Below are 23033 nucleotides of genomic sequence, written 5' to 3'. Positions count from 1 at the left end.
TCTGCAGTGATCTGCCTCTTTCTTGGGTCTCTCCTTGCCCTCCATGTATGGGGGCAAGCTACGAGCCAACAACAAGTTAACAAATGGAAGTTTTGGCAGCAAATGAAATAATTTAAAATAATTTTTCCAAAAGCAGATTGGTTAAAAAAATTGGTTTAAAATCAATTGTTTCGACTGAGTAATATCAGTTACTGGTTTTTCATCTAGTGGTACTTTTGGTGAACCATGGGCGGAGTAATTTTTGCAATGTTTGTATGCACCTTTGAGTGTGAGTCTCCTGTAACCATGCCGCTCATGGTGTGGTTCACAGACACAATCTCATGCACTACCCCAGACCTACGGAACTAGAATCTACAATTTATCAAGACCCCAAGTGTTTTGTATGCACATTGAAGTTTGAGAAGCACTATCCTGTCAACATATCTATGTTCTTAAAATATGTGAGGGGGTCATATGTGAAAAGTTGAATAATAGACATACATGTTGTAAGGGGCATTCCAGTCCTGGAAAGCTAAAAATATTATAAAATTCCTAATTACCTCTGTCTGTCAAACAATATTTGATCATATAAATGTGGCATTTCTTACATATTCTTAATTTTGTTCTCTGTCTCATAATTAACATGCAGTTGAGTAAAGATTAACAATTGTATGACAGAAGCTGTACGTCCACCTTTCTTTGCATGCCAAGTGATCTCCATCTTGTCACAATTGTGCTAACTTTATGAGACCTTTGCTTGCTAGCATTATTTTTGGCCCTTTAATTTGCTGTTTTCCATTTATTTTTAAACAAAAGGGAAAATGTAACATTTATATGATTGTACAAATCCAGCTATATAAAAAGGTGCTGTTGAAATCTTGGAATTGTCATAGGATAGCTGACTTCTTTGTCACTTGATGCGCAAAAGTCTGAATTTGATTGGTCAGGAAAATGAATTTAAAATTAAAAAAAATAGGAGCAAATCCCTCATCTTGTGAAAAAGACAAAAATGTCTAAAGGTTGCAAAACTGCCAGTGATGTATAAAAATTATCAAGAAATAAAAAAGTTGGGGAGTGGCATCTTTATTTTTGATCAGTTTGCCATTTTAACGAATCTAATGCCCCAATCAGTTTGCTTTTCACCATTTGGTTTTTGACTACATTGCTTTTTTCCAGACAACCCGGATCACAGATTTCAGTTTCTCCAGTTTCTTCAGATCACCTGATGTTATGTAGCTTTATTCCTTCTATCCTTCTTGTATTAGGATTCTCCAGAGAAACAGAACCGATAGGATATATATTTATTTATTTTAAGGAATTGGCTCAAGCGATTATGGAGATTGGCAAATCCAAACTTTGCAGTGGGCCAGCAGGCTCAGGAAGAGTCCATGTTGTAGTTAAGGTCCCAGAGCCGTCAGACAGGAGAGCCAGGAAAGAGTCAATGCTGCAGTTCAGGTCTGGAGGCTGAGGCTGGAAGAATGCACTCTTGGTCGGGGGAGGTCAGTCTTTTGTTCAATTCACGTTTTCAACTGATTACATGAGGTCCACCCACGTTATGGAGGGCAATCTACCATAAAGTCTACAAATTTAAATGTAAATCTCACCTAAAAACACCCTCACAGAAACATCCAGAATAATGTCTGACCACATCTCTGGGCAATGTGGTCCAGCCACGCTGACACCTAAAATTAGCCATCACACCTCTAGAGAACTATCCCATCTGTAGCTTTGCTTTTAGAGGTGAGGAATGTGGCTTTCCATTCGTATCTGCTTAACTCATTGCAGTATATTCCTACCATGTTTTCACTGCTACAAAACATTAAATACTGATATGAATCTGTAGCAGCATTGGTAAGAAAGATACCATTTTCACATAAGTTAACAACTCGACAAATTGTAGTTTACCTTGGCTTGAATGACCCTCTTGAGACAGGACTGGCCCCAATAATACACTCCACAGAAAGCTACATTTCTACTAGCCTGGGAGTATAAAAAAATGTAGACTCAGTGACATATATTGATTTTAGAAAAAAGTGAACTCATCTGCTTTGGGGCATCTCAAAATGATGTTTGCTCAGTTCTTTGTTGGCAGCAGATACCCTGAAGTGTTATTAGGAGGGAATTCTGGAATTGTGCTCCTTCCTATAAGAATCTGGTATATTTCTGATACGTCTGACAATGCTGCTTCTCCATCATTAAGAGATGATTAACCTCTGCTAGTGTTCAGCAGTAGACCTTTCGTGCAACTAAGAGAACTATGTAGTAAAGTGCTAGTGATTTCCCAAAATTCTGTGCATGTGTTTTTTCACTTCTATGTTTCTTGGGAATTTCATCCATTTCCATAGCTTTCATTATCCCCTCTATGTGGTTGTCTCAGATTTACACCTCAGGTACTGATCTCTCTCCTGAACTCTGAAACACTCATTTCTAACTGTGTGTAATATCACAACTTAGATGACAACTTAGATGTTCCGCCAACGCCTTAAATCCAATATGATTAGAACAAACTCATTAACGATTCCATTTTCATTGTTGTTGATACTGACTCCCAGGATTTTCCTTTGACTATTTCCTTGCATCCAATTAGCTGCCAGATCTAATTCTCAGTGATTCTTACATTCACCCATCTTTTCCATTCTCATGGCCACCATACTTTACTTGTTTTTCCTAGCCAGGACTATTGGAAGTGCCCAAACTAGTCTTCTCACCTCAGTTCCCCCCTGTCCCATCTTATACATAGCTACAGTTCCTAATATCTAATATTAAAAAATTGGGGTCAGATCTACTTTATTTTAATTAATTAATTTATTTTAGATATATTTTAGAATACAGACTTTTCTTGTTAATTCTTGGAGTTTTAGAAAGGTAATATGGAGAAAATGCTGTATATTATAAAATCCCCCTAATGGAGACTGAGGCAGCATCCTGTAATCAAACACTGTTATTTCTTCAGTGAAATGTATGAATACTCACATTAAGTAGTATAAATAATGATATAATTGGTATAAATAAATGGTGTCTCATTGTTCATGTTAAACTTTAATACCTAATGTGTTCAGATCAGATTGGCTTTTGTCTCCACATACCTTATTAAAAAACCACATAGTTTTGATTTTTAGAACTTTTGGACTTTGGAATTGTGGATAAGGATTGGTAGACCTGAACTAGATAAATCTTCCTCAAATAACCGTATCCTGTTTCCTACTGGATTAGTTGCAAACTCTTCACTCTGCTATTTTCATATGCCTTCTCAATTTGATTACAATCCATTATTTCTAGATTTATCTTCCACTCATCCTCTATATATCCTTTTGCCCTAGCTAAACTGGATAAATACTCTTTTTTTTTTTTTTTTTTTTTCTGCATATGCTCAGGTTCATCCTTCTTGCTGAAAGGTCCTTTCCTCTTGTCCATTTTTCTGTCAGCTATCTGTTGACATTTTTTTCTGTTTCCAGAACTTTTTCCTCTGATCCCCATTTTGGGATCAGTAGTTGTTTTCTGGTCTAAATTCTTGTAGCAAGCTTCAGTTGTCCCATATGTAAAGTAAGAATAATACCACTTTCTTACCTCTGAGACTTGTCACTGGATTAAATAATGTACAAATGCACCTAGCACGGTGTAAGATACATAATAGGAGCTTAATTGAGGTTAGTTCTTTCCTTTTCCTCTCCTCCTCCTCCCGTCCTTTTCCTTAGTATATACTGTACTTTATGTTACAGTTTTTAAAGTACTTTTATTGTCCACACTTCTAGATAAAAGGTTTTTGAGGATAGAACCTTGCTTATTGGAAGCTCAGTAAATATTCAGTTATGCGAAATGAATACAAATGGTGTTACTGGAGGAATTTCAACTCCCCCTCTGGATTCTGGAAAGACTGGTTTGTGTACATAGGAATATATATTTAAAAACTTAAAACAAAACAAAATGAAAAAAAACTATGATCACAGGACCCATCTTGATGCTAAATAGCATAATTTCTGCTTCAGTGGTCCTCTGGCTGTCCTAAGCCATTGTAAGGGAGATTGCTCACCCAGACCATAGCAAGTCTCAGAGCCTAGAGGAGCACATTTATTTTTGGTGCATTAATAGGCCATTGAGCTCTTGGGAAGCTCTTGCCAGAAACCAGTGGGCAGGATGACTAACACAGCTCCTCTGCACTCATGAGTTTGGCGCTCACGTGCATGGAACCTGGATAGTGAGAAAGCACTGACCATGCTCCCACATTGTTCCCTGGGGCTCACTGGTCTGTTCCTGGGCTCACTCTCGGGGGGGGTCTCTGAACACCACTTTTGCTTTCGCCCACTTGGTCCTTTCAGGTTGGTTCCATTTATCTCTAGGCTCTGCTCTCTCTCCCTCACTCAAAACATCTCCTCTAAAGCCCCTTTAACCCCTAGCCCAGAGAATATTATGTCCTCCAGAGAGAGAAAAGCTAGTGGTGTTAGAGATCACTAAGTGTTTACCTAATTTCTATTCTAGCTTGCTTGCTTAGTAGTTTTTCGTTAGTAATTTTCCAAGTAATTTCTTACCTGGGTGCATTGCTATCTAGAATAAAAACTATATTTTACAGCTTTCCTTGAAGCTCGGTATGACCATAAGACTAAATTCTGGGTAAATGGAGGTGTACCATATGTGGTTTCCAGAAGGGCTTCTTGAAGGTGTTGACTCACTGGGAGCTGCTGCCTTTTCCTCCCTTCTACTGCCTGGAATGTGGACAGGAGGGCTGAAACTCCAATGGCAATCTTGGGTTATAAGGTGAGCATGAGGGTGAAGGTGGAGCAGAGAATAGGAGCTACCTTCTGAACGTGTTTTATGTGAAAGAATATACCTTTGTGGCTTTAAGCCACATTGCAAGTTTTCTATCGTATGTCATCAAATCCCGTCCTGATGGATATGAAGTTTGATACCTAGTATAAATAATAGAAGCTAAAATGTGACTGATTATGAATTACTTGAACTCTGTTATTTAAGGCTTAAACTTTTGCTTGGAGCTCTTAGAATTCTAGATTTTCTTAATTCAAAGTAAGCTTTCGAAACATGTTGTCTAAGAATTGAATTATTTTGTTTACCTGTGTCCAGCTTCAACAGCCATTCTCTATTGCAGAGAAAGTGGGACACTCTAATTTTGGGGCTGAGGAAAGGATACAAGAAAATTCCAGGGGAGAAGACATGTAAGTTAGTATTTCTAAATACCATCTCACATCATATCCTATAGATAAATATTCCTTTGACTCTTTGTAGGGGAATAGCAACTTATCACATTCTTAGTTTATGTTCCAGTGTTTCTAATTAAGTACGAGCTAATTTGGCATGCTTTTATTTTTGTTATAATCTTTCTGTTTCCCAGAATTATTACTAATAATTATTGGAAATCTGCATGGTGCTAAGATAGCCAGTAGAGCTAGGATGACTTTAAGCTTTTTGCTTAGAGTTCTCCTGAAAACACAGATTCCTATGAAAATAACACACAGGGGAAAAAATGGAGAAATCTGCTGTGAGTTTAATTTATGTGCACTTCATGGTTTTCATTAAGCCCATTGCTGGATTTACATCCTCAGCCCACACAAATATGAATTCCCAAGAAATCCAAGTAGAAAGAGGAGAGAGAGAAGGGCAAAGTGTATATGAGTTCTTTATGGCTAGAGCTTTGTTCTAAGCCCTCAAGTATGAAGTTATTTATATCTATTTATAAATCATCCATGTATATATATCCATAAATTCACTCCATGTACCAGGGAGCATCTCAGTTAACTTTGGATGGATGAGGTTCCTCACAATCCAAAGTCAGTTCCTTAATTAACAAGACTCTCTTGGAAACATTCTAGAGATGAAAACATTTTAAAGTTGTTGTACACTCATCTGATAAGCAGACCGGATTGAACACATACTAAGCTCGGTGTGTCAGGGTTGTCATCAACACCACGATTTCACTCTGCTGCGGTGGAAGGAAGCCCTCTCCTGGTCTGTGGAGGTGAATGAGCCTCAGCTTCCACCTCTACTAAGGGAACCCTGTTGTTTCATGCTCCAGCACGTGTTTGTTCCTTTCTTTTTGCTCTCTCTGCTCTGTTTCTCTTCTCTCTCTCTCTCTTTTTCTTGCTCACCATTTCTGATGCTTTTTTTAAGTCCTGCCATTGAAGAGATTGGCTGCTTATTGATTTCTTTCCTCTCCTTTCTTCCCTTTGTTTTGCTTTTTTTCTTCTTCGTGGTCTCTTCTCTCCCTTTCTTGCCACTTCTTCCAAATTTTATGACTTTAGGGTCACAGGGCTTAGCTTTTATAGCCATCATCACCCAGTGAGAGTGCATTTTCTTTCCATCAGTATGCCAACTGATCACAATGTGTCCTCTTAGACTTTATCTCTTTTTCCTTTATGTTATTTCCATTGGTACTCGCAATTTCAGGCTTTAAACATTGTTATTAGGTTTATAGTTTGTTCCTGAAGGTCGACAGTGCTTGACTGCATAAGTGGGGCGTCATATATGCAGAAGTAATAGACCTTAGAACCAGAAAGAGCTAAAATGATTTTAATCCAGCTGCTTTTTTTTTTTTTTTTTTTAAAGTGTGATACTGAACTAAGTTACTTACCCAAGGCCATGTATCTGGTAGCAAAACTGGGACTAGGACTTAAGTCTATAAATCTACTTTGAAAGAGAATTGTATTAGCTCTTTCATCTTATATATGATCAAAGAGGACTCAGGGAGCCAAGTGAACAATTGTTGTCCAATTGTTACAGTCTCCTAGGAAAACATCTGCTCCATTCTGTTCTGGCATGTTAGAGAGGAGAGAGGATTTCCTTTATTCTTGATTCGTAAAATTATACTTAAGTTTACACTTACTCATAGTCAATTTTATATGGCTTCCTCACAAATAAAAGATATTTTCTTATGATTGCATTAATTTATGTGTGAATAGGACACACAGGGCCTGTTGCCTGAAACTTGTTATACTTCTTGTTTCATACATTGGATGTTTTAAAGACCAAGTGATTCTTTTTGGTTGGAAGTAAACATTCTGTGTATCACAGAATCTTATATTTATTTTTTAAAATGTAATTGAAGATATTTAGCTGTTAGAGAAATGAGCATATAATAAAAATCTCATTTTGTACTGTGTTTATGTATTTCATTTTATCAAGAAAATTAGAATCTGAGATTTAGAAAGAAACTTAGAGATTTTTAGCCTAATTCTCCACCTGGTATAGTAGTTTTTAAAAATTATAACTCTGACAGGCATCCACTTCTGCTTGAAAACCTCCAGAGATTTGTACTGCCCTCATGAGACTGGTGTTATTTTTATTGGATGGTACAAGCAGATTAAAAGTTCTTTCTTGCATTCAGTCGGAATCTGCCTTCCTTTACTTCCAGCTTTTTATCCTAATTCTAGCCTCTGGAGCAACACAGAATTAGTATACTCATCTCTCCATGACAGCCCTTTGAATATTTGAAAGCTGATATTATGCCTTTCCTTATTCTTCACTTCCCAATTTGCTTGAATAATTTCTCAAAAATTATAGCTTCCGGGCTTCCCTGGTGGCGCAGTGGTTGGGGGTCCGCCTGACGATGCAGGGGACGTGGGTTCGTGCCTCGGTCCGGGAAGATCCCACATGCCGCGGAGCGGCTGGGCCCGTGAGCCGTGGCTGCTGGGCCTGCGCGTCTGGAGCCTGTGCTCTGCGGCGGGAGAGGCCACAACGGTGAGAGGCCCGCGTACCGCAAAAAAAAAAAAAAAAAAAAAAAAAAATTATAGCTTCCCCTATCCACCTGGACATTTGCTTTTTTTAAAAAAATTATTTATTCTTGACTGCGTTGGGTCTTGGTTGCTGCGTGTGGGCTTTCTCTAGTTGCAGCGAGTGGGGGCTACTCTTTGTTGTGGTGCGCGGGCTTCTCATTACGATGGCTTCCCTTGTTGCGGAGCACAGGCTCTAGGCGCACGGGTTTCAGTAGTTTTGGCGTGCGGGCTCAGTAGTTGTGGCTCGCGGGCTCTACAGTGCAGGCTCAGTAGTTGTGGCGCACAGGCGTAGTTGCCCCGCGGCATGTGGGATCTTACAAGACCAGGGCTCGAACTCGTCTCCCCTACATTGACAGGTGGATTCTTAACCACTGAGCCACCAGGGATGCCCCTGGACCTTTGCTTTTCATTACACTCTAATTGGTCAATGTCCCTCTGAAAATGTGGCACCTAGAATTGAATTCTATATTACAGATGTGGTTTAACCAGCTAGAAATACAATAGAACTGTCACAGGTGGTGATCTGTGGGTAGTAATTTCTCAGGGAAGCCTCTTTTAAATCCCTTAAAAGAAGGTGGCTTGTATGAAACACTTGGTAAACTGTAAAGTACTTTATAAGTGAAATACTTTGTTATATTCTATTTAAAAACTTTAAAAATATAAAAAATAATGAAAGAATATGTGTTTTTTTCTTGCCAGTAACAATGCTGATTTCAACGTTTAGGTTAGCAAAATCAGTAGAGTGAGCAAAAAGGCTGATGTTTTTTCCTTGTGGCAAAAATATAAAAACAGTTTTAATCTCAGCCATTATGTTGGAGTACTGGGCCCTTTCTGAGTTGAACGAGTTTTAAATCAGCTAGTCATTTTTGGAACATGCTTTTTGTTGACTCATGATAAATGTAATGACATTTTATCATATAATAAATGTCTGTACATACTTATTTAATGAGGCAATAGCAGAGTCTCCTATTGACAAGACAACTTAATAAGTAAAACCATTTTCACATTCAAAGTAGAGTTTTAAATATGTAATCTGTATTCCTTCCATTTCAAAGTATACTTTTAAACATTTCTGAATTTTATGAATTTTGAGTAGAATGGGAATATGGTTTAATATTGTCATCTAACCATTCACTTATTCTCAATTGCTTATTGAGTATCAATTACATGTTAAGGACTTGAAAAAGACATTGATGAATTGTGTATCCTTCTTTCTTCACTAACTCTAGAAGAGTTTTTGAAAAGGGTAACTTTTTACCTAGTGTGTTTGGCATGAGTTTATAGTCTGAACATTCTGACTAAGAATTTAACACACTGCTAGATAGAATAATCTCAAAACTAGCTGTATCAGGTTATAGTTGGTGAATATGAATGTGAAATATAAATATGAGGCCCAAATGGGATAATGGTAATGCTGGGAAGCCCAACACACTCCCTGGCACATACTAGATTCTTAATCAGTACTTGCCATATGAATACTGCATATTAAGAGAGTACTACTCCTAATCAGGTAGTGAACCTGGTGTTACAGCTGGAGGTTGAGTTCCATATACTGACGTGCCATTGTTCAAATGAATGAGACACATTTGGGACTGCACTGTATTTTAAGACCTCATATCTCTTTTTAAGAAACATTTCTTGGTCGAAAGAAATTACTCCATTTTCTCGAACTTGACAATGTGTTGTGGTGGTTATAGTTTGATTTGCAGCATGGGTCAGATACTCTAAAGAACATAAATTATTTTAAATTATTTAAATATTCAGAATAAAAATCAGTTGTTCTGTACTGTCCACACTGGAAAGAAATTTATTAAAGAAGATAACCCAGTAAATCACTTCCAAGGATTAAAGTATTCTGATATTTATTTAGAGAAAAATAAGAAAAAATTAGAATTCTGGAGAATCATTTATTTGTTGACGTACTTTTTAACTTTATTTAAACTTTATTATCGTTTTCTTGTTACAAGTCTTTGGTGACTGGGGCCATGTAAATTGGAGGGAGCCTGCTTTGTAAATTTAGATTTGGAGTCAGATAATTTAAATTTATACTACTAGATCCAGAATTTCTCTTTTTATTGGATTTTCTTTCTTTTAAATAGTTTTAAAAAGTTACTATACAAATAGGTAAACCTTTCTAGAGAAAGACAGTGTTTTCCCTTTTTATTTTGTACACTTAATCTTCTTAAGCTAGATATTATTTGGTTAAACATACAATTTATAGTCATGCGCAGACTGAAGAAATATAAATATTCTAATAGCACCTAGTTGTTATTGTTTTTGGCTATATAGATGTGTGGGCTTTTATATCAATATTAGTTAGTGTTTTCTAAACTTCATAGTATTTTCCTCCAGGAAAGAACTGTCTCTTTTCTGAGAGGGGGAAAAAACACCCTGCTTATGAAATGAGGCTATTTTGCATATTAATCAGGAGGTCTTTGAACTCTAAGAATAAAATCTGTCAGTGCTTTGGGTATGGAACAATTATGCATTCAAGGACTTTAATTTTATGCTAATAATGCAACAAGCTTTACATTTTTCTTTTTTTTGTTTGCATTTCCTAAAGATAATTTAATGCAAATAATCCATCCATATACTGCACAGAGCACGTAGGATGTTTTCCCTATAGTTAAGATTGTATCAGCACTCCCATTATAAATCTCTATTACCCATGGTTTATAATTTAATTGAAAAAAACCCACTGCAGGCAAAACTCAATACTTAGGGTTTCAGGCTAAAAGTAATATTTCTCTTTTAAAAATTGCCTCCTCTATTTAATTTCATAGTTAATGGAAATATAAGAAGGATCATCCTGGAGCTGATTTTGAACAAAGCCAAACAGATCATTGTCTGTAACTAAAATAATTTCTAAGTTAAAGTAGTTGATATGTTAGAATTGGCCTAATACTACAACGTTTAACAAAATGAGAAAAGACAATGGGATCTGTTTATCCTTTCTCTACACAAAAATATACATAAGGAGAACAGGAAAATTCTGTAAGACCAGACATTTATAAAGTATACATTTGACAATATTGTGTGAAGTGTTATGCTTTATTTTATTTCAAAGTGCACACCTCACTCCTCTCAGTGGATCTGGGCTCAGGCTGTGGAATCTGCTTTTTGTCATACTGAGATAGGAAGGGGCATAGGGTGGGAGAAGCATGCTCTGGGTTCTTTACTTTATCTACGTATAAATCTTATCTTAAATTTATGCTTCAATTACCTTGAGGGGATTGAGGGGTTAATTAACAGGCATAGCAGTCTCAACCTGCTTACACAGTAGAATTGAAAAGATCAGTTTTTAGACACATGGTGGTTTTGTCATCATCTTTTGAACCCAAATCCTGTAGAAGAGAAAGGTTAACCTGCCAGGTAATATGCAATCTCCAATCAAGACTTCACTGTAGCTTTATGAAGCCCAATGAGACAAAGAACATATGAGTGAGTGAGAACAAAATGTTCTCTATTTCTCTCAAACCATCAACCTTTTCCTGTTTAATTCCTACCTGTAATGCTGTTCATGAAATATATGCTATGCTTTCTTAGCCCTAAGCAGTCCTCAGAAGCTTAAAAATGATCTGGCTCTACGTATGAAATGTACTGTGTTTCTAAATCAGTGGTCTTTGAGATCCTAGGGACAATTATTTAGGACAATAGTACAAACTCACATTTCTTACAGCACTTAGTAGTGTGCAGAGGGCTTTAAGAGACATTAATACACACAACCACTCAACAGTAAAGAAAGTGGAGGCTAAGAGATTAAGTAATTTGCCTAAGCGTGCAGCTAACAAGTGGTGGTCACCCCTCTCATTGTGTCTTCAGTCTAGTCCTCCTTCGCTAGTGGCTCAGTGGCTCCTTAGTTCTTTTAGGGGAACTCAGGTTTTTAACCTTGAGAAATAGCGTCTAGTGATACCATGATGAGAATGCCTTGTATTTACTTGACATCTGTTGTCAGAAACTGTAAGGGAATTCATAAAATTTGTAAGCCTAAGTCTTTAAATATTCCATATTAGCTTAGATTCAAGTAAAGAACTTAGAGCCTGGGTAAGAGTCATGTATATCTAAGCTGCACAGTAGATCAGTGAAGAAGTAAAAGGAAGTCATGGATTTACTATTCCATCTCTGAAAAATTATTCTCAATGGTGATGTTTTGATTATATCAGAAACATCGCTTATGTATAAAGGTTATGAGAAAAGATTGTGTGAACACATGTGGTTGTACAGCCTTAAGAGATTTTTGAGAAAATAGTAGACAATTATTTTCCAAGGATGGTGTAATGTAGCAATGGTATAATGAAGCAGGGAGTATATTAGAAACCCCCCTAGGATCGCTTTGAATCTGGAAGTCCATATTTTTTATGTATAGTGAAAAGCAGACTATCTTCTGATATTTACAAACTGATTCAAAGTTTTTTAGCTTTGATTATAAGAATTTTAATAGGTCACTTCTTACCCCCATCCCTTTTATTTTTGTCGCTTTTGGGTGGTGTAAATGTATAATAGTGCAGGGTTTACGTCTAAATTTTTTATTACAAAAAGTTTCCTACCCCACTAGGTGTTGTGAATAATATGTGATACTGAGTTCAGGCATTCAACTTGACAGTGTGCTGTCAGTGGATGGTCGCTCCATGTGGGAACCGGTAACCTTGTTTCTTTCCCCTACTCTGTCCTGAGCAGATGTCATCATTTGGTGCAGTTTTTACCTCCTGTACAAGTACTAACAGGCCCCGACCTTGCTTAGTTTTTTTTTTTTTTTTAATTTTATTTATTGATTGATTGATTGATTGATTTATGGCTGCATTGGGTCTTCGTTCCTGCATACGGGCTTTCTCTACTTGCAGCGAGCGGGGGCTACTCTTCATTGCGGTGTGCGGGCTTCTCATTGTGGTGGCTTCTCTTGTTGCGGAGCATGAGCTCTAGGCACGCGGACTTTGGTAGTTGCAGCACGCGGGCTCAGTAGTTGTGCCGCACGTGCTTAGTTGCTCCTTGGTGTGTGGGGTCTTCCCGGACCAGGGATCGAACCTGTGTCCCCTGCATTGGCAGGCAGATTCTTAACCACTGCGCTACCAGGGAGGCCCCCCTTGCTTAGCTTTTGAGAACTGGTGCATTTAGGGTGGTATGGCTGCAGACGCTCTTTTGCCTCCTTTTTCTCTCTGCATTCCCCACAAGATGAATTGCTCATGCTCTTCTGTTTTCTTGCACTGAAATTCTCTTGTTTGGGCCACCGGAGATTCCTAATGACAGCATCCAACAGATAATTTTTAGGCACTATCAAGGAGAGGCAGTGAGATGTACTTGAAAGACAGTGGATTTTGGATTTCGACCAGGGTTGGCACACTTTTTTTGTAAAGGACCAGATAGTAAATATTTTAGGCTTTGTGGGCCGTGTGATCTCTGTCCCAGCTACTTCCTTCTGCCACTGCAGCACTAGAGCAGCCATAGAGAGATGAGAACAAATGGGTGTGACTGTGTTCCACCAAAACATTACTTATGGACACTGAAATTTGAGGTTCATTTAATGTTCATATGTCACAAAGTATTTATTTCATTTGTTTTGACAGTTAAAAAGTGGAAAAGCCATTCTTAGTTCATGGGCCATAGAAAAACAGGTGGCAGGTGGGATTTGGCCCACAGGTTGTAGTTTGCAGACCCCTTTAGACAATCCTGAGTTTACCCAGCAGCTCTGTTAATTACTGGTCTGTGTCCTTGGTGTATGGTCAGACCACTCAAGATGGCAGTCCTCTTGCTTTCTGTGCATCCCCTGCCTGACGAGTGCCTGCTGCGCCTACACCCTATGCACCTGACTGACCTTCCTGAGTACTTGCCCCAGGCCCCAGTGAGTGATTGTTCTTATCAAAGTGGGGGTGAGGGGCGTGCCCCTCTGCTGGTTTCCCTGGTAACTGATGAGCCAACCTGACATCAACTGCCCCTATAACTGGTAACCTCTCCTTCCCCAAAGACTGCCACCATATCCTGACAACAGTCTGCCGCACACGATGGGGTGTTGCTCCAGGACCTTGCTTCAGACGTGTAAGCTCCCCCATCCTTTAAACCACTGATATCTCTGTCGCTGACTCCCCACTCTTTCTTCCATCTTGAAACTGGGCAAGTACAAGCCTTGTAGGCCGGAGGGGTGCAGCCCAACACTTGGGTAAGTTACTTCTTTGAGTTTCAGTTTGGTCACTAAAATGGGAATTGTACCTACTTCATGGAGTGATTGTGAGAATTAAACTTGATAATGTAAAACACAGAATGTGGTAACTGTAATGACAGTTACATTGTAAATGGTAGATATAAAACGCAAATTTTAAATAATTAATGATTAACTTGCCTGTTGGCTTTTCCTTAATTATACTGTTGAACTCTCTTCTCAAAATGGAAATAGCTTTCTTATTCGTAAATAAAAGTACTACATGTTCTTTTAAAAAATAAAATAATATGGAAATACAAAGATAAAGAGAATGATAAAGTAATAAGAATAAAATTAACCCACAATGTTAATCCCACAACAAACCTATGATATAGGTACCATCACCTCCTTCATTTTATCCATACATATGAGGAAACTGAGGTTCAGAGATGTTAAGTAATTTGTCCAAGGTTACTATATATGTAGTGTTTATTTACCTTTTTATTGTCCAGAAGAATATTTCTCTTTTGGGGAGATCGTGTTTCCTCTATCTGATACCTGTAGTTGCGGTGAGGGCCAAACAGAATGCTTCCGTCCTTTGGCCACAGAGTTGACATTGTGCCAGACAGGGCCACTCGTCATGCCTTGTTGCCCTGGCTTGCCGTATGATTCATTCTTTTCTTTTTAACATTTATTTATTTATTTTTGGCTGCATTGGGTCTTGGTGGCTGCGGACGGGCTTTCTCTAGTCGCGGTGAGCAGGGGCTACTCTTTGTTGTGATGCGCGGGCTTCTCATTGCGGTGGCTTCCCTCGTTGTGGAGCACGGGCTCTAGGCGTGCAGGCTTTGGTAGTTGCGGCATGCGGGCTTCAGTAGTTGCGGCATGCGGGCTCAGTAGTTGTGGCTCACGGGCTCTAGAGCGCAGGCTCAGTAGTTGTCGCGCACAGGCTTAGCAGCTCCGTGGTATGTGGGATCTTCCCGGACCAGGGATCGAACCCGTGTCTACTGCATTGGCAGGCGGATTCTCAACCACTGCGCCACCAGGGAGGGAAGCCCTGATGATTCATTCTTGGTTGGCCATGTGATCCAGGCTTGTCTGACCAGTGCCATTTCCTGAGACAGTTTCAATTGAAGCACCAGGAAGCTCTTTTTTCTCTGGCCATGAAACTTGAAGAATATATTTTTAGTATTGCCAGTGACCATGGATTGAACTTGTGGGAACAGAGGGCCTGAGAGAATGAAACCAACTCTAAGGAGCAGAGCTGGTAGACTCTGGGAGGGGACAGTCAGTAGGTGGGGGGAAGAGAAAGAAAGAACCTGATGAGGTTCCATTCTCTGGATCCAGGTGTTTCTGAAGGCTTACTCATGGTTTGGTGGTGTGAGTCTTGACCAAAACATTTTTCTCAGGTCAGTTTGATTTTCTTTCTGTTTTTTGCAGTCAAAAGAACACTGACTGAGCAAGTCAATGGGATACAAACCCAGACCTGGCTGACCCTGGAGCCCTGAGCTTTCTTCCCAATCCTCCTCATAGAGAAACACAGCTAATAGTTTGAACTTTTCGTACCAACTTCTTTTCTTTTTTTAAACGACTAAACCAATATTATAGTATATGTGAATATTTATATATATATTAATTTTTTTAATTGAAGTGTAGTGAATGTACAATATTATATGTTATAGGTGTACAATATAGTGATTCACAATTTTTAAAGGTTTTACTTCATTTTTAGGTATTATAAAATATTGGCTATATTCCCTGTGTTGTACAATATATCCATGTAGCTTATTTTATACGTAACAGTTTGTACCTCTTAATCCCCTACCCCTATCTTGCTCCCCCTCATCCCCCCACTGGTAACCACTAGTTTTGTTCTCTATATCTGTGAGTCTGTTTCTTTTTTTGTTATATTCACTAGTTTGTTGTATTTTTTAGATTCCACATATAAGTGATACTGTACAGTGTTTGCCTTTCTCTGTCTTATTTCACTTAGCATAATACCCTCCAAGTCCATCCATGTTGTTGCAAATGGCAAAATTTCATTCTTTGTAATGGCTGAGTAATATTCCATCGTATATATATATATACCACATCTTCGTTATCCATTCATCTGTTGGATAAACACTTAGGTTGCTTCCCTATCTTGGCAATTGTAAATAAAGCTACTATGAACATTGGGGTGCATTAGTGTTTTTGTTTTTTTTGGATATATCCCCACGAGTAGAATTGCTGGGTCATGTGGTGGTTCCATTTGTAGTTTTTTGAGAAACTTCCATACTGGTTTTCCACAGTGGCTGCACCAACTTACATTCCCACCAAGAGAGTACGAGGATTCCCTTTTCTCCACATCCTCACCAAAATTTGTTATTTGTGTTCTTTTTGATGACAGCCATTCTGACAGGTGTAAGGTGATATCTCATTGTGGTTTTGATTTGTATTTCCCTGGTGATTAGCAATGTTGAATCTTTTTATGTGTCTGTTGGTCATGTGCATGTCCTCTCGGGACAAATGTCTATTTAGGTCTTCTGCCCATTTTTTAAATCAGGTTTTTTTTTGATGTTAAGTTGCATGAACTGTTTATGTATTTTGGATATTAACCCCTTATCGGTCATATTATTTGCAAGTATTTTCTCCCATTCAGTAGGTTGTCTGTTGGTTTTGTCGATGGTTTCCTTTGCTGTGCAAAAGCTTTTTAGTTTAATTAGGTCCAATTTGTTTATTTTTGCGTTTATTTCCTTTGCTTTGGGAGACAGATCTAAAAAAAATATTGCTATGATTTATGTCAAAGAGTGTTCTATGTTTTCCTCTAGCAGTTTTATGGTTTCCAGCCTTACATTTAGGTCTTTAATCCACTTCGAATTTATTTTTGTATATGGTGTTAGAGAATGAGGCTGACCTGGGAGTACGGGTCCCTTGGTTTCTGGCTTTTGGTAGGGCTGGGTCGACTGATGGAAGGGTTGCAGGGTGGGGCCGTGGCAGGAGGTGAGAGGGAAGGAGAATTCAGCTGAGATACTGCTTCTCCTGGTCCTCCCTGTGGGATTGCTGAGGGATGGCTGCCTCCCTAGACCCAAGGTCACAGTTCTGGTAGGTGAGCCTCTCTGCTCAACTTCGTTGCTCCAGCCTTGGGGACTGCCTTATCCCTTTTGGGTTCCCTCCACCCTGCCCACACCCTTATGAATAATCCTTTTATTAAATGCTCTTCAAATTTCCCAATTTGAGCGTGCTGTTTATTTCCTGTGTGGATTCTGGGTAATATTACTTGTATAAGCGTGGCTCTTCCTTCCACATTTCATGTCAAGATAGGGTATTACCCGTGTTTTTAATCATTTCAGTCCTCATAAGGGGAAAATGATATCTTGTTTTAATTTATATATTTTTGATTATTATTGAGTTTGAACATCTGTTCACATGTTAATTGGCTATTTGCATATTTGTCTTAATTGCTTGTTAACATTCTTTGCCCATTTTTCTTTTGGGTGATCTCCTCCCTCCCTTTTAAATTCTTATTTTGAGTGGAATATTTTTTCTATTATATTTTCCAACTGATTGTTGTTAGTGTAAGTGAAAATTATTGCTTTCGTATTTTGCCATTCCTCTGAACTCTTTTGTTTTAATGGATTTTAGCTGATTCTCTTGGATTTTCCAATAACATTTGCAAAGAATGATAATGCCATATCTTCCTTTCTGATTTATGCCGCATTTCTTTACCCTGTTTTACTACATTGGCTAGATCCTCCAAATCACTATTGAACAATAGTGGCGGTGGTGCTAATCTTTGTCTGATTCCTGACTCTAATCCAGAGTGTGTTTCACAGAACTCTTAACACTGAGGGATACCCCTTGAGGAAAGTTCAGACTCATGCGGGAAGCATTGTACGCTCTTAGAGAGTCCCAGTGCATGTGAGTGTGTTAAGGGCTCTGCGTCTTTTTGTTTTTGGTTCTTGCTTAATATAGCTCTGGTACTGAATTTTATGCAGTTCATTATCAGCTCAATAATTTGCATAGGTCCTGGAGAGCCAAAACACAAACAAAATATTTTGTAACAATATAGTTAAACCACTGTGGTTTTATGTAAAAATTCTGAATTATTCTAAGGCTCAATGCTTATTAGTCTAGATACTTAAGCCACTGTATTTTGTATTTAAGGGGTCATATGACTCATCCTCCACTTTGGCATGTTTTGCTCTCAGAAGAAACAATTGAGATTTAAAAACCTAACTTAAATGGAAGGACGGATATCAGGAAATCATACTGTTCTTTCTCCCTCTCTTTCTTCTCTGTGTATGTGTTTTATACACACATACACATATACACAAACAACCAAACAAATAAAAAATTCCAAGAACCAACAGACCTCAAGTTACTATTTTCTTACAATGTCCATGCTTCTTTATTGGCCCCTTACCCCTTCCCTCCAATTCTTTTTTTTTTTTTTCCCCAATACTTTTTCATTGTTCCTTACTCCCTCCTTTCCTTTCTTCCAATGTATGTTTAGTTATCTCCAGAAAAATCTTTCTCCATCATTGCTCTTTTTCCATTCCGATTATTAATTAACAATTACTCTTACTGTTGATGAAAATCAAGTTAATATTAAAGAATACCTGCAACAAGAGAAGGGAAAGGCACTCGTTATTAAACTTATCTTAACTGCCCAAGTAATACATGTTGTTATGTGTTCACATGAAATTAAGCCCTGAAACAGAATTGATGACAACAACCTCCAAAGACCTTGAAAAAGCTCAGAAGTCGCCTTCAGAATTCTGATAAATGTCTCATCTACATTTGCTTTCTCTTCAAATTAAATCTATTATTCTCAGAGCATTTAAGAATAATAAACTATCTTTAATTCAATTTAACTTTCCATTTTCTTTAATTACGAGTATTGAAACAGTATTGCTTCCTGCTATATTTCATTGTAAGTCTTTCAGCTATGCTATAAGGCTAAATTAAGCTTTTATAGATTTTTTTAGGCTAAACCTAATCCCTATTTATTGCTTCTAGGGTAATATTCATCCTTAGTTTTAAAAATACTGACATGTAAATAAAGTCTTAGAAAATAACTCACTTACAAATTGGCAACTCCTGTGTGGTGAATTAAAAAAAAAAAAAAGAACAAAACCAAAAGATGGACTCTCCTATTTTTACAGAATTTCTTTTGTTAGTTCAGTAAGGTCAAATTTTGGGGGTGTGAATCTAAATCATGTTTCTAGGTTAATACAGAATTAGAGAAATTCAGTGGTACTTCAACTTAATTGCTCTCCCATCATTTTAGTCATATGTTTATTTTTCATTTTTAATAAAATTTCTTTAATTTCTGAAGTTGGAATTCCAATGTTTAAGAGAATAGATCCATGATTTTATGCCAATGGAATGGCATACTGGTTTTTGCTTTTTTGTTTTTTGTTTTGACAGGGCAGGGGGTGGTGTCTGGCAAAATGCCTTTTCCATTAAATAGATCTATAAGGAAAAAAAGTCATTATTGCTAATGAATTCAGGGATTTTACTTACTGGAAGTAGTCAAGTAGTCTGGTACAAAAATGCACATTGCATTATGAACCATAACACTGCAAGGTTTGTAATATAAGAGCTGCTAAATATATTTTGAACATCACAAAGGCTGTGTTTCTTGCATGGAGCTTGCTCTTTGTTATACTCTGCATCTCATATTCTTATCTTTTTCATGAGGAGTAGTGAATCTCAATAAAGTCTATGGATTGTGTTATGTTTAAAGGCTACTCACTGAACCAATATTTTCACAGATAAGATCAATAATATATGTGTAAATCTTTGAAATTTAGATTGGAGAGGAAGCTGCCTAATAAAACTCTGCTATTGAATTTTATACAACATCTTACCAGCCTTTTAATTTTATATTCAGGTCCCAAAGGACCAAAAGACAAACTGAACACATCTGCAATTATCTGGATTAAACCATGATGGTTTTATGCAAAAACTCTGAATGCATTTAAGGTTTATGTATTGTGAAGGCATTGTGTAATGGTTATTCATTTCATTTCTTTGTTAAGAACACTTGCCTAATGTTAAAATTTTGAATTACAAGTTTTACGTTTATACCTATTTAGTTGGACCATTAGTTCAAGATGCAGACTAAGGAAGCACTATAGTTGTAAAGTATGCTTCATCCAAAGATTTATTTTTTTATAGAGTTGGTTATCTAATGCTATATTTGTAAGGCCATCAGTTATCAAACCATGTAGGTGCTAAATTCCTTTTGAAGATTTCAAGAGGTATTTTAATTAAGTTTTCAAAATTGCTTTTGGATCATCTTCACAATTCTTTAGTGCTTTATTTCCATTAACAAAATAGTAATTAAAATTAAATTTTAAAGGAAATAACCACAGTAGGTCATACTTCTATTAACTTGAGGTAGATAATGAACCTGTCCTATATAAAGACTGAGCTAAATCTGCTGAGAGGCTGGGGATAGTGTATTTTAATTAAGGAAATCCTTATTTGCATCTAACAAACAGCATTGCTACTTATAAATTTAAGATCTTAGTGATGCATATTAGTACCTTACCTCGACAAATCTAATAGAGATTTAATACTTGTGTTTTAAGGAGCAATTTGTCATAAATTAAGAGCATTTGCATAGTAAATTTCAAGGATGTTATTCTTTGCAGAGTTTTCTATAATTAAGGAACACATCAAACATTAAAATTGTATAATATTTGTAGTACTAGGAAAGCTTGCTTTGTTATTAAACTGAGGCTCATTTTCAGCTGCACATAACCCTATGGAAAAGTCCATCTTTAATAAAGACATAATGAATGTACCGTCACTAAGATTTTTTTTCCCTCTTAAATCTTGAGCAAGGCTTATGTGTTTAAAGAAGGTTTTAGCATGCAAAATGCAACTCCGAAGTCATCTATTCACTTGGATGGAGAGTATTTAATCATTTAAAAAGTAGACCAAAGAGCTAACCCCAGCCACACTGCTAAATACTTATAAGCTGCCTCATGTATAAATTAAGTGTTCTCTAACTGGGGGTGTGGGTAGAATCCTTCTTTAGTCAGTTAAGTGTTTATAGTATTAATATCTACTTTAGTTATTTAGAGTAAAGAAATTAAAAAGCTCATTTTAATTAAGAATGACAACTTAATTCTCAAGTTTCTTTTTATTTTGATGGTACTACAAGATAATTTTAGCATTTGCATTTCATTGATCCAGAGAGAGTATTTTTATGAAATATAGCTTAGGATAAGGCTCAACAAACCCAGTTCACCTGTGGTCATATGGCTTTTTGACTTGTGGTCAGAGTGTCACTTAGACATTTTCACCTGGGGGTGACGTAGGATATGAAGAGCTGGGCTTCTCAGGAAAGAATGAATGTATACTTTATTCAGTTTACGTTAGATTGCTGTGTATCCTTATTATCTTCTTCCATAAACTAAGTCCCCTTGCTTTTTCCAACCAAGAGGAAAGAATCAAGAGAGTGATCGCCAGCAGTTATCTACAGAGTTCATGGGTTCCTCTAGCTTGTAGTAATTTTAAAGTTTCCCCTTGGCAGGGAATGCAAGTGTTTATTCAACATTCATTCAATGAATATCATGTTTCAAAGGACTACTTCAGGTTATATGGGTGTGGGCACTGAACGACTCATGATTTTTAATTCAGCATTGCATCAGTTCTAATAAAAACTATAAAATACTTGGGTACTTAGTTTTATCATATTGGAGCCCATATGGAAGGTGGCGTTTCAAGCTAGTCTCAGAATTTAGATATTTCTATGCTGTCAATATTTTTTATTATTATTATATAATCGGCTAAAAGAGTCAAATAGTTATAATGTGTTAAAACGAGTTGTATCTAAGAAATAATAGCAATGAAAGAGGATGTTTGAATTCTTTTATTAGAAGGGCAGGTTAAAGCTATAGAAATAGCAGGCATCTGTTGTGGGCTCAAATCTCAAAATTGTAATGACTGCCTGGGTGATCTGGGTTGCAAGGTTAAGTATGAGGTCCCTATTTCCTCAATGTTAAAAGAATAGATTAATTTGAAAGCTTTAGTGATTTTATAGACAAAATTTATGAAAACTATTCCCTCTTATTCTGTTTTCACTACCACTTGCTCATCTGTGTGGTATGGAACACAGCGTTATACCACAGGGACTTAGGGAGGACTTGCCAAATTGTCCATTATGTCAAAGAATTTACAACCTAATGTCTTGGATGAGAACTACTTTCAGGCTCTTTTGTTGTTTAGGTTGCAATGTATTAGATGCTCAATAAAACTTGGTGTTTGGAAGCTGGTCAACTAACTTGCTGAATTGTGGATATGCAATGTCCAAATGTCCATTGCATTATGGCCAAAAGAACTAAAAATAACAGCCAACTTTATTCAGCACTTTATGTGTGCCAGGCAGCAAGCACTTCACATGTATTAACTCATTTAATTATCACTATAACCTCACAATATTGGCATTATTACCACTTCCGTTTTATTTAGAAGAAAACCAAGGCACAAAGAAGGTAAGAAAATGGCCTGTGCAAGGAAGGTATAGAACAGGGAAGCTAATCTAAGCCATCCATGCCATGGCCTACACTGTTAACTTCTTTGCTATTCTGCCACTTACATTTTGTGGCCTGTCTAAGGAGAATTGGTACAAGGATATGTATGGGACTCAGATCTTTTCTTCAGTGATTAATTTCTAGGTTTGAGATGGTGCTAGTGGAGGGCACACAAGGGAAAATGTCTGAGAGAAGAGCGGCAGCACAGAGCATAGTCATGTCCCAGGGGCTTTGGAGCCAGACATGATTTTTCGCGTTGGCTCAGTGACTCCCTGGCGTGACCTCAGGTGAGCTGCTGAAGTGCTTTGAATTTCCTGCTCAGTAAAGTGGTGATGCTGATGTCTACATGATGGGATTGTTGTTTCATTCCACCCACAAAGCAGATGCCTGTTCCCGAGCACGGGCTTTCTACACTGTAGTCATTATTACAATTTTCCCACTTACTTCACCTTAGAGAAGTATGGTGTCTCAGCAGAACTCTTCTGCCCAAAGTGCTTCCACTCAGAAGTTAAGCTCTGCTCCATTTTTGTTAATCTTGGTGGCCTACAATGTCCCTAGTTTCTATGATACGAGTTTTACAATTGTGTTTTCAAATAAATATCGCTTTCTCTGCAGGTGTATCCATTTTCCCACGTGAGAGAGTAATAAGCATCTGCATGGCATTGGAGGCTCACT

The 23033-nt window shown here is 37.5% G+C and overlaps 1 protein-coding gene across 3 annotated transcripts in view; it reads left to right on the top strand.

Annotated features, from left to right (window-relative positions):
* Positions 1-23033, top strand: part of RWDD3 (RWD domain containing 3) — a 79317-nt gene that overhangs the window by 16849 nt on the left and 39435 nt on the right. Inside the window, exon 5 of one of the 3 annotated variants that reach the window (XM_030868754.3) lies at positions 15268-15392. The exons of 1 other annotated variant lie outside the window; for it this stretch is intronic. The gene's annotated coding sequence lies outside the window, so the exon portion shown is untranslated. Of the gene's footprint in view, positions 1-4546; positions 4668-15267; positions 15393-23033 lie in introns of those variants that run through there. One more of the 3 variants, XM_060302501.2, reaches the window with a different exon arrangement.

This window comes from Globicephala melas, chromosome 1 (genome assembly GCF_963455315.2).
Source record: "Globicephala melas chromosome 1, mGloMel1.2, whole genome shotgun sequence".
Lineage (NCBI taxonomy): Eukaryota > Metazoa > Chordata > Mammalia > Artiodactyla > Delphinidae > Globicephala > Globicephala melas.
Note: the sequence above shows the minus strand (reverse complement) of the source record. Positions and strands in the feature narration are given on the sequence as shown.